Genomic DNA, 10,844 nt, shown 5'->3' on the forward strand with positions numbered 1-10,844 from the left:
CGAGATGAGACGCCCCCTATTGCAGAAACTACGAATCACTGGCTGTGTGAGCAGTGACGTTTATTAGACGGATTTTTTTAAAAAAACTTTATTTAAACAAAGTAAGTGCAAACAAGAAAGGCAATAACAACGGTGCAACTCTGTAGAGGGCATTGTAGCAGATTTAGAAATGGAAATACAAAGTAGTATTGATAAAGGAAAAATAAATAATACAATAACTAAACTAACTAAAATAGCAACAAGGGGATTCATATGTTAGGATTAACATACATCGGTGGGTAATTACAGTAATAATTCAGTCAGATTTTCATATGATAAACGACGTTTAACTAAAGTTCTACGGGGTTTAGAGTCCCAGTTGACGGAGTTTCAACTAAAAACCTAGAGGTTGCAGTCCTTGTCAAACTGTGTTTTTGACTAAAGTCCCTGAGGGTTAGAATCCCAGTTAACCGACGTTTAACTAAAGTTCTACGGGGTTTAGAGTCCCAGTTGACGGAGTTTCAACTAAAAACCTAGAGGTTGGAGTCCTTGTCAAATGGTGTTTTTGACTAAAATCCCTAAGGGTTAGAATCCCAGTTAAACGGCGTTTAACTGAAGTCCTAAAGGGGTGCGGGTTTTAATGTTTTAATGTTTTTTTTTGTTTGTTATTTTGTTTTTTTAAATCTCTTTCTCTTTCTCACTGTTTATTTAATGTCACATGCTGTTTTTATTTTAATTATTTAAAGCACTTTGAAATGCCTTGCTGCTGAAATGTGCTATACAAATAAAATTTGATTGATTGATTGATTGATTGATTGATTGATTGATTGATTGATTGATTGATTGATTGATTGATTGATTGATTGATTGATTGGAAAAACAGCTAATTGGGGTCAGGAAGCCAAGCAGAGTAAATGAAATCTATCACTTCTGCTGAGAAGAGAAGGTTTTGTTACAATTTTGAAAATTTAGATTGAAATATTTTTGCACTGGCTACATGGCAGGTTATTTCTGACATTGAATTTTAGCCATTCTCTTGCAGTCTCCTCTGTTTCAGTCAGCCACTATTCTCTACATGTAAAACCAGCCTGAGGGTTATTTTTGAGAGGAGCAGATTTACCCTGAAACCTCTTTTTTTTAACTCTTTGCTTTCCATATTTGAGGATTTATTAGTCTCACTTTTAAAGATCTCTACCACTGAGCTTCCTGCATTAATGAGGTGGGTCTCCATCTCTTCGCTGTCTCTTACAGTGAAGATTTCCATATAAAGGCCTGACATAACCTGCAGGGAGTTGGCAGGAGTTGAGGCTGGTGCTGCTGCTACACTATGGAGGTAGAAACTGCATTAAAATCAGAATCAGGAGAACTTTTCTTCTCTTCTGGTCACAACAGAAAAAAAATCAGAGGCTTGAAAGAACAGACGGAAAATATTAGCCTAATTATAATGACTACCAGCATACTGTGTTGCATCTGTTGGAAGCTCCAAATGGGTGTCCTTTAGRAAAAAAACGTGAACAAGAATGTATACGGGGCTTTTTCACTCTACTTAAAGGGTAAAAAGGAATCTCAGTTGCCTGCTGTCAGGATTTGATGGGTGAGGAAAGCTTCAGGTGAATACTGATCTCCAGCWTTRGCTGGAGATCAGTATTTGCCTAGATCTTTAGTTGAGATCTAGGCAAATATTTTTTCTAGTTCTCAAAGAAGGCCTCCTATTTCCCCTCTGTTTTCATGTAGGGTGGATATGAATGGAAAACTTTCTGCAGAGATTTCTAACTTTATTTCAAGTGCCTCAAACCATACCCTGCATTCAGAGTCATCCCAGTGACACGGGGTCTTTTCAGATGAACTCGTTGTCCACGGCACCAATGCCATCCATCCATCCATCCATCCATCCATCCATCCATCCATCCATCCATCCATCCATCCATCCATCCATCCATCCATTTTCTTACACGCTTGATTTCGAATATAACTGGAATACGGACTAAAAAAATGTTAAAAACTGGGGATGATCTCAGCACTCTTTCTTTATGAATAAAGAATTTTGCCAAACAAAATATTAGGTTACAACAGAGTTCTATTGTTTTGTTTTTCAATAACACTCCAGGTTTAGATTCAGGAAATGCAATTTTCGATTTGACCCACCTTTCTAAGCAATTCCAAAATATTTTGGTTTGATTGCATTCATGGTCTATCGTTTCTATATCGCTTTCACAGAATGAGCATTTATCAATATTGAAGCGATTTAGCCCTTTTGAGGGGTAAATTGCATTTAAAACTTTAAAGTGTGTTTCTTTAGCTTTTGGTTGTAAGAGGAGTTTTAAATAACGAGTTCTTAACCTTTCAATTAATTTTTTATTTATTTTTTCTAAATTTGCAAACAATGTTATTTGTATTTATTTTCCCAGGGAATAAAGTTTTGTTTAGACAGCTTTTAATTGTGTGGTTATTGAATTTTTGGTAAGTGAATGATATTCCATTAATAGATAAATTGGGTAATTGTGCGGTCATTGCATGATATGTCATTACATTTTTAATATGACCAATAAATTGTTTTGGTAAAACATTATATAATCTGGTAAATTCAGCTTTTGGGGGACAGAATTGATATTTTGCACAATTATTCGTAATTTAACATGTAACCATTAGCATCCATTAAGTGTATAATAGACCAAATGTTCTTATAATATAAAGAAAGAAAAATAATAAATAAAGAAAAATAAATTAAAAAATATATGTCTTTTGGTTTTATTTTTTTAGTTGTAACAGAGGAGCTGCTTTGTCACATCTACTTGAATGTAATTATGCACTGCAGTACATCCATCCATAATCTGTACACCCCTGTCCCTTATTGGGGTCAGGAGGTGCTGGTGCATATCTCCAGCTAACATTCCAGGCAAGAGGCAGGGTTCACCCTGGACAGGTCACCAGTCTGTCACAGGGCAGCACAGAGACACAACTGTGCACACACACACTCACACCTAGGGACAATTTAGAGAAACCAATTAACCTGACAGTCATGTTTTTGGACTGTGGGAGGAAACCGGAGTATCTGGGGAGAATCCACCCATGCACAAGGAGAACACGCAAACTCCATGCAGAAAGACCAGGGCTGGGAATCGAACCCAGAACCTTCTTACTGCAAGGCAACAGCTTTACCAACTGCGCCACTGTGCAGCCCACTGCAGTACATTTAAGACAAAAAATTTTTGTATGGAATTAACCCTCCCGACCCCACTGAGGGACAAGGGTGTCAAGAAAATGGATGGATGGATTAAAAAGATGCATATTATTTTTATTTTACTTATTTGTGTATGACTTCATTTCACTTTTGTTTTACTTTATTTAATTTATTAAAACCTTGCAGCAGAAATACAGAGTCAAAGGAGTCTGTCAAGTCTGCTCTGACTAACAGTGGATCTGGCTTCCTTTGATAGGTTCTTGTCAGAGAAGAGAGACTTGATTGGACAATAGGTGTGAATCCCTGATTGTTATGTACCAAGAATTCTGTTGAGCCCGACACAGATGGTCAGGCCATTTGTCTATTGTTAAGGATGCTAAAGAAGGCAGATAAGTCCTGGGTTGGAGAAGTAACAGATAGTCTCCAGGATCAAGGACATCTGCTGTTATATAGCACTGTGGCAGTTTATAGGAGAGCAGCTTGATCGATCTCATGATAAGATCATGAAGATACATGATCTCATCACCAGATACAATCTAAAGCACAAAAGGGGTGAGGAGCACATTATAAAATTGTCCATTACACTCTCCATTAACCTGATAAATGGCAGACTAGCAGGGCCTGGACTAATCAAGGCCCAGACGGTGATCAAGAGTAGCATGTAGAGGATGTATTATCCTCTACATGTGAATGTAAATGGTTATGGGGATGTACTGCCAATCTGACATTTGTGCTTTTATGTATTTTTTGGTTTTTATGTATTTATTTATGGCCCCTTCTTCCAAGACAAATTTCTCCTATGGGAGACTAATAAAATTATCTTATCTTATCTTCCTTCCATCCATCCATCCATTTTCTTTCACCCTTGTCCCTCAGTGGGGTCGGGAGGGGTGCTGGTGCCCATCTCCAGCTAACGTTCCGGGCGAGAGGCGGGGTCACCCTGGACAGGTCGCCAGTCTGTCGCAGGGCAACACAGAGACACACAGGACACACAACCATGCACACACACACTCACACCTAGGGGCAAGTTAGACAGACCAGTTAACCTGACAGTCGTGTTTTTGGATTGTGGGAGGAAACCGGAGTACCCAGAGAAAACCCACGCATGCACAGGGAGAACATGCAAACTCCATGCAGAAAGACCGGGGCCGGGAATCGAACCCAGAACCTTCTTGCTGCAAGGCAACAGCTCTTAATAACTTAATGACTTTGTGCTGTGTTCAAGCTCTTTAATTGTAATATTCTTTGTTCGAAATAAAGTATGTTTTGAAATCTCTCTCTCACTCTCTCTCTCTCGGCAGTAAGTCAAAAAGCATAATCAGAAATTATTTCTAGAAGCACAGCATCAAAAACCAGAGGGAATAATTCTCAAATAAAATAAGGGTTTAAGCCAGAAGAGGAGAAATAAAAATTTTAAAAGAGAATAAATCAGAATGAAAGTAACAGAGCAACTCCAACATGCTGCCACCATTACAGACAGTGAATGAATAAACATGCTGGTTAAAGACATCATACGTGTCTCTGGTTCTCCAGAGACACGTATGATGTTGGGAACTGATGTTGGAGGGAAAGTCCTGCTTCATAATCTCTGAATTGTTGAAGTGCTCATGCATGGCTTTCTACAAGCAACTTGATCCAACCCACAACACAACCTTGTTGTCTTATTTTAGCCAAATTTACATGGAAGTATCAGATGCATTAGTTAAGAGTTTGACAAGAGTCTGGTGCTGCATAAGTCAGAGACTGATCCACTAATGACTCACCTGCTCCTCCTCCTGAGCCGAAGAGCTTTTGATCGATTCTTAAGCGGTCTGCTATGAATTGAAATGTAGCCGCTATGACCTTACTTCAGGCTAAATGTTAATTAGTGGTTTTCATTTTACATCTTAAGTCTTAACGGTGAAATTTTGTGAGCATCCAGAATGTGCTCACTGGAACAAGAGTAGCTTTTTATGCATGCAGATAAATCCATTATTCTATTAGATTATTCATGAAGATGGCCATGAAATTTAACCCGTTCTGCACCAGACTTTGTCCACATTATCATTTAATGATGTGGGGACTCTCATGAGTGGATGTTTTTGAGCTGGATGTACTGATGGTACATTTATAGTAAACACTGGCCTCTGATCCAGCCACAGACAGCTGTGTGTTGTACTACCAGACATCACAGGTCTTTCTGTGTTTTAATTATGTTTTTCATTTAAACAGAGAGCAAACTGCAACATTGCTTGCTTTTAAAGCAGCAGATGAAAATGTGATGTGTTTTAATATCCATTAAATATGCTCATTTGAGAGCTTTAAGTAATACATTCACCATGTTCTTTTTAGGTGCGTTTGGAGCTCACAGAACAACTTTTATTCAACGGCACTAGACGCATTAAAGCCCATTTTCATTAAAGGTGGATGTCGTGGCTATGACTAGTTTTCATAAGAGACGAAGGACGTTGTTTGCAATTTCAGCCTGCCCTTTAACATCCACCAAGTGATGAAAATAGGCGTATCTCATCAATCCCTGTAACGCAGATTTATGGAAAAGATTTTGATCTCACATTAGGAGCCAAATAAAAATGCCTCACAAGATAAAAACGTCTTGTTATGTTGAGCATTGTAAAAAGCAGATATTGTTCTGCAGACATAATCTCTCTCCCAGGCAAGACCTAAACATCCTGTAATCATTTCTTTTGTTTTCCCGTCCTGTTTTTCTGCAGGATAATGCATCACCCATGTAGTCATTATTTATGAAATCTGTTGGAGAGGAAGAGATGGCCAGAGGGTGAAGCATGAAACTTTACTGTTTATGAAGAAACAGCTTTTAAAACAGCCAAACAAGGCACTGGTGTTGGATTAGCTGAATTTGAATTTTGTTTCTGGCAGACCAACAGTAATAGGTAAGAAAAAACTATTAGGTAATTTAACTCGCAGCAATTTATGTTTTATGTTTGACTGTAAAAACACAAGGTAAATAATTCAATGATGCTTTGACAGAGCTAAATTAGTCTCTTTGTAAACATGTATTGCTTTGCAATAATGCAGCAGAACAACACAAACAATCTGTAATCTACTCAGTGGTTTTCTTCTCCAGCCTCCATCACAGACACCTGATGATCAATGAGCATCTCAGCTGGAGATTACATTCATTGTTTACTGTGTCAATGATCTGTCCGTTTAAAGAGGCGGCACAATTAACAATAAAAAAAATACAAAGAAAATACTACAAATGGTCCAGAGTACAAACCTGACAGGTTATGTATGATCAACCACTGTTTTGTTCTATGTCATGGACACATATACAGTGTCTTGTAGAAGTTTGTACCTTGTAACATGACTACCAGTTTTAATAGATTTTATTAGGATTTTACATGTTGGTACAACACTGAAGCATCACATATCATTGTGAAAGTGAAAAGAAAATGACTTATGGTTTTCAGTGTGGTGAACATTTGTGCGCCCCTCCCCTCTCTTCTTTTGTAATTCCAGCTGCAAGTCTTGAGGTTTGTCCATTCTACCTTTACATATATAGAGAAATTCTTCTTCTCACTAAAACATTTCAAATTAGGTTTGGACTAGGTCAGTATTTGCAGTACAGTACTTACCTAGTACAGTAGAGAGGTGTCAGTGGAGTGCACAAGCGGCAGGTGGACGTTTTTTGTCTTTTTACTTGACCATAAACAATTCTCCACTCATTAGGTGGCAGCGGTGAACAGTCTGCCTGTTAAATCCAGTAGAACAAGAAATACATTGGAGGAAGAACACACAACTGACGGAGGAGAACTGGAGAAGTTTGTGACAGTGAAAACAAAAATGAGAGAATAGAGAAGAATAAAATAGCATATACTTTATTGATTGAATTAGAGCAAGACTAACAGATTTTCAGTTTTAGTAAAAAAATAAAGAAAACATAATATTACAAGAAAAGTCACAATATGAGCAGAATAAACAAAATATCAGAAGAAACCCATAAAACTATTAGATAAAAGTTGTTTTATGAGGAAAAAAAGCTAAGATAGTTATTAATATCTCAAATGATTAGCACAGAAAGTCTGGGTGGTTCTTTCTTTGAAATTAATTCAGTCATTTGCAAAATAATTTCAAATTCCTGCTACTGATATTTTAATGCTGATGTGTTAAAATTGCAGGTTAATGCTCAACATTCCTCATTTTAACAATTTTGTGTAATGCCTCTTGTACAATATTCTTATACAATATTATTGTGGTAATAAAACTTTCTGGTATCATGACTATATTCTTGTAATATGAAAACCCTGTTCATTTGGCCTTAATAATTGTAAGCTGACTGCTGAGCACAGAAAAAGACCAGGAAATACATGAAGCCTGAATTACCCTCTGGGTTTACTGTGAATACAAAATATCCATAAAACACTTTATGATCCCTAGCGAGGGTTTGACAGAAGATAACTTAGAACCACTAGATTAGGCCATTCTAACAACTTTGATCTAAATCACTGTAACTCAGATTTTATGTTTAGACAGATGTAAACATGTTTAAACGCTTCTCTTGCTCACATTCCTTGCTGATTCCTCCTGTTACATCCTGCTACTCTCCCTGTTTCTTTTCTGTGGTCTCTGCTGGCTTTTAACTTGGATTTATAGTTTTTGGTCTGCTCTGACTCCCTGTGATGTTAAATAGTGTGAGGGTGAATGAAATGGTGTGAGGCTGAATGCTTTAACAAAAGATCTGGGCTGATGAGCTAATGGGTTGCAGGTGTGAGGGGAGAGAGCAGAAGGCCAACTGAAGAGAGAGAGAGAGAAAATGTCACCGGGGGCGAGGGAGAGCACACAACAGACTAGGAAATTAATCTAACACTAAAGAATAACTAGATCTATAAACATTATTAAATTATGGCAACACGGAATAAATAGAGATAAGAAATAAACATAATAAACTAGAAAAACTAAGAAGGAGTGAACTAAAGTAAAACAGGAACAAGGCTGATCTAATCAAAGAAAGAGACTATAAGGAACATACATTAATCAAACCTCAAAAACAATTCAAAACAACCCGGACGTTGAGATGATATTTTTATGTAAAGTGGAGAAAACGTATGCTGATAGGACTGAGCTCTCAGTTATAAAACCCTATAGAGTTTTTCCATCAGAAAAGTGTCTCATTATTTGAGAATGGGAGCCGTGTAGCTCATGACTCACCTTGTTAATAACAGAAAACGCAAATCCACACTGTGACACTGAGCCTTGTTCATAATAAAGCCATGCTTTAGAAACACTGTGGAATGTCTCCGGCAATTAGATCCTTTGAGAAAAGGAAAAGTCATGGAAAGAGAAGGGAGGCGGGTAAATTAGGATGGATAGAGGTGATCAGGATGAAAAGCCCCCAGAGACAATCAGCCGATCTCAACTGCTTCATAACAAATCCTCCTTAAGCGTGCCTTCGATGGCCACTTTGTTTTTGAAGGATTGATGAACCAAATCAAATTGCAGTGACCTTTAGTCACTGCAATTTGATCAATATCAGAAAGAATTTGGAAATTACGGTGTAGGAATTTAGTCACCATGTTTCTTTTTTAAGGGACAGAGAATCCAAGGTAAGAATCACAATCTTACTTTTTAAATAAGATTAAAAGAGATGTACACCTTCCATCTCCTCAAGAATTGCAGTTCAGTGAACCTGAGAAATAAAACATAGCCGATTTCTGATTTGGCTGGTTATAATATCTCTTTCCCAGAAAGAAGTTTGTTGTTGTTGTTTTTTAGCAGTTTGGGTAATGAATTCTGTACGAGTTGGACCCAGAATAAAGACCACAATCCTCTTTGGTGAGCTGGACCTCAGCAAGCTTGAATCCTGGGGGTCGTACCAGATCAGGACTGGAATGTGACATATCACCAATTCGCAATTGTGGTGTTCCCACAATTGTGGATTTAATGGAAACACAATTGTGCCGTTTCCATTAAATAATAAATAAAATGAAACACATGAATTAGTTTGTTCATCCTATAATTCAACACACTGTGCCATCATCCTCCTACCACTTCCTTTTGTCAAGAAAGTGGTAGGTGTCTGCCAGCAACATCAGGTTGTTGATCATGGGACTCGTGTGATGTGAAAAATTTATTTCAATTGCAGTTCTGTGAAATACACTAATTTCAATACAGCTGAAAAACCACCTCATCCCAGCACAGAAAACGTTTCAGTGAAATATGGGAGTTTTTCTTTTCCTTTTTATTGCACGTTTGTGCTACAAAGTGAAAATAGGTTGCCATGTTTAGGCAGGATGGCAGTGAGAATGGAACTCAACTAAATCATTTATTCTGATGTACATATTTTTGTGCAGTTTACACATATTGAAAATTAACATGAATAGTATCATATGATTTTTTTTTGGGGGGGGGGGTGAAAATACTGTTATACCTTTAAGGAATTCATTTGTTTGTTTTCTAGTTGCCTTTAAGAAAAGCTGAGAAAGTGAAATATAAAAAGTGGCATTGGTGCCTCTCGCCCGGAACGTTAGCTGGAGATGGACATCAGCAACCCTCCCGACCCCACCAAGGGACAAGGGTGTGAAGAAAATGGATGGATGGATGGATGGATGGATGGATGGATGGATGGATGGATGGATGGATGGATGGATGGATGGATGGCATTGGTGCCGTGGACAACGAGTTCATCTGAAAAGACCCCGTGTCACTGGGATGACTCTGAATGCAGGGTATGGTTTGAGGCACTTGAAATAAAGTTAGAAATCTCTGCAGAAAGTTTTCCATTCATATCCACCCTACATGAAAACAGAGGGGAAATAGGAGGCCTTCTTTGAGAACTAGAAAAAATATTTGCCTAGATCTCAACTAAAGATCTAGGCAAATACTGATCTCCAGCYAAWGCTGGAGATCAGTATTCACCTGAAGCTTTCCTCACCCATCAAATCCTGACAGCAGGCAACTGAGATTCCTTTTTACCCTTTAAGTAGAGTGAAAAAGCCCCGTATACATTCTTGTTCACGTTTTTTTCCTAAAGGACACCCATTTGGAGCTTCCAACAGATGCAACACAGTATGCTGGTAGTCATTATAATTAGGCTAATATTTTCCGTCTGTTCTTTCAAGCCTCTGATTTTTTTTCTGTTGTGACCAGAAGAGAAGAAAAGTTCTCCTGATTCTGATTTTAATGCAGTTTCTACCTCCATAGTGTAGCAGCAGCACCAGCCTCAACTCCTGCCAACTCCCTGCAGGTTATGTCAGGCCTTTATATGGAAATCTTCACTGTAAGAGACAGCGAAGAGATGGAGACCCACCTCATTAATGCAGGAAGCTCAGTGGTAGAGATCTTTAAAAGTGAGACTAATAAATCCTCAAATATGGAAAGCAAAGAGTTAAAAAAAAAGAGGTTTCAGGGTAAATCTGCTCCTCTCAAAAATAACCCTCAGGCTGGTTTTACATGTAGAGAATAGTGGCTGACTGAAACAGAGGAGACTGCAAGAGAATGGCTAAAATTCAATGTCAGAAATAACCTGCCATGTAGCCAGTGCAAAAATATTTCAATCTAAATTTTCAAAATTGTAACAAAACCTTCTCTTCTCAGCAGAAGTGATAGATTTCATTTACTCTGCTTGGCTTCCTGACCCCAATTAGCTGTTTTTCCAATCAATCAATCAATCAATCAATCAATCAATCAATCAATCAATCAATCAATCAATCAATCAATCAATCAA

This window comes from Poecilia reticulata, linkage group LG17, assembly GCF_000633615.1.
Source record: "Poecilia reticulata strain Guanapo linkage group LG17, Guppy_female_1.0+MT, whole genome shotgun sequence".
Lineage (NCBI taxonomy): Eukaryota > Metazoa > Chordata > Actinopteri > Cyprinodontiformes > Poeciliidae > Poecilia > Poecilia reticulata.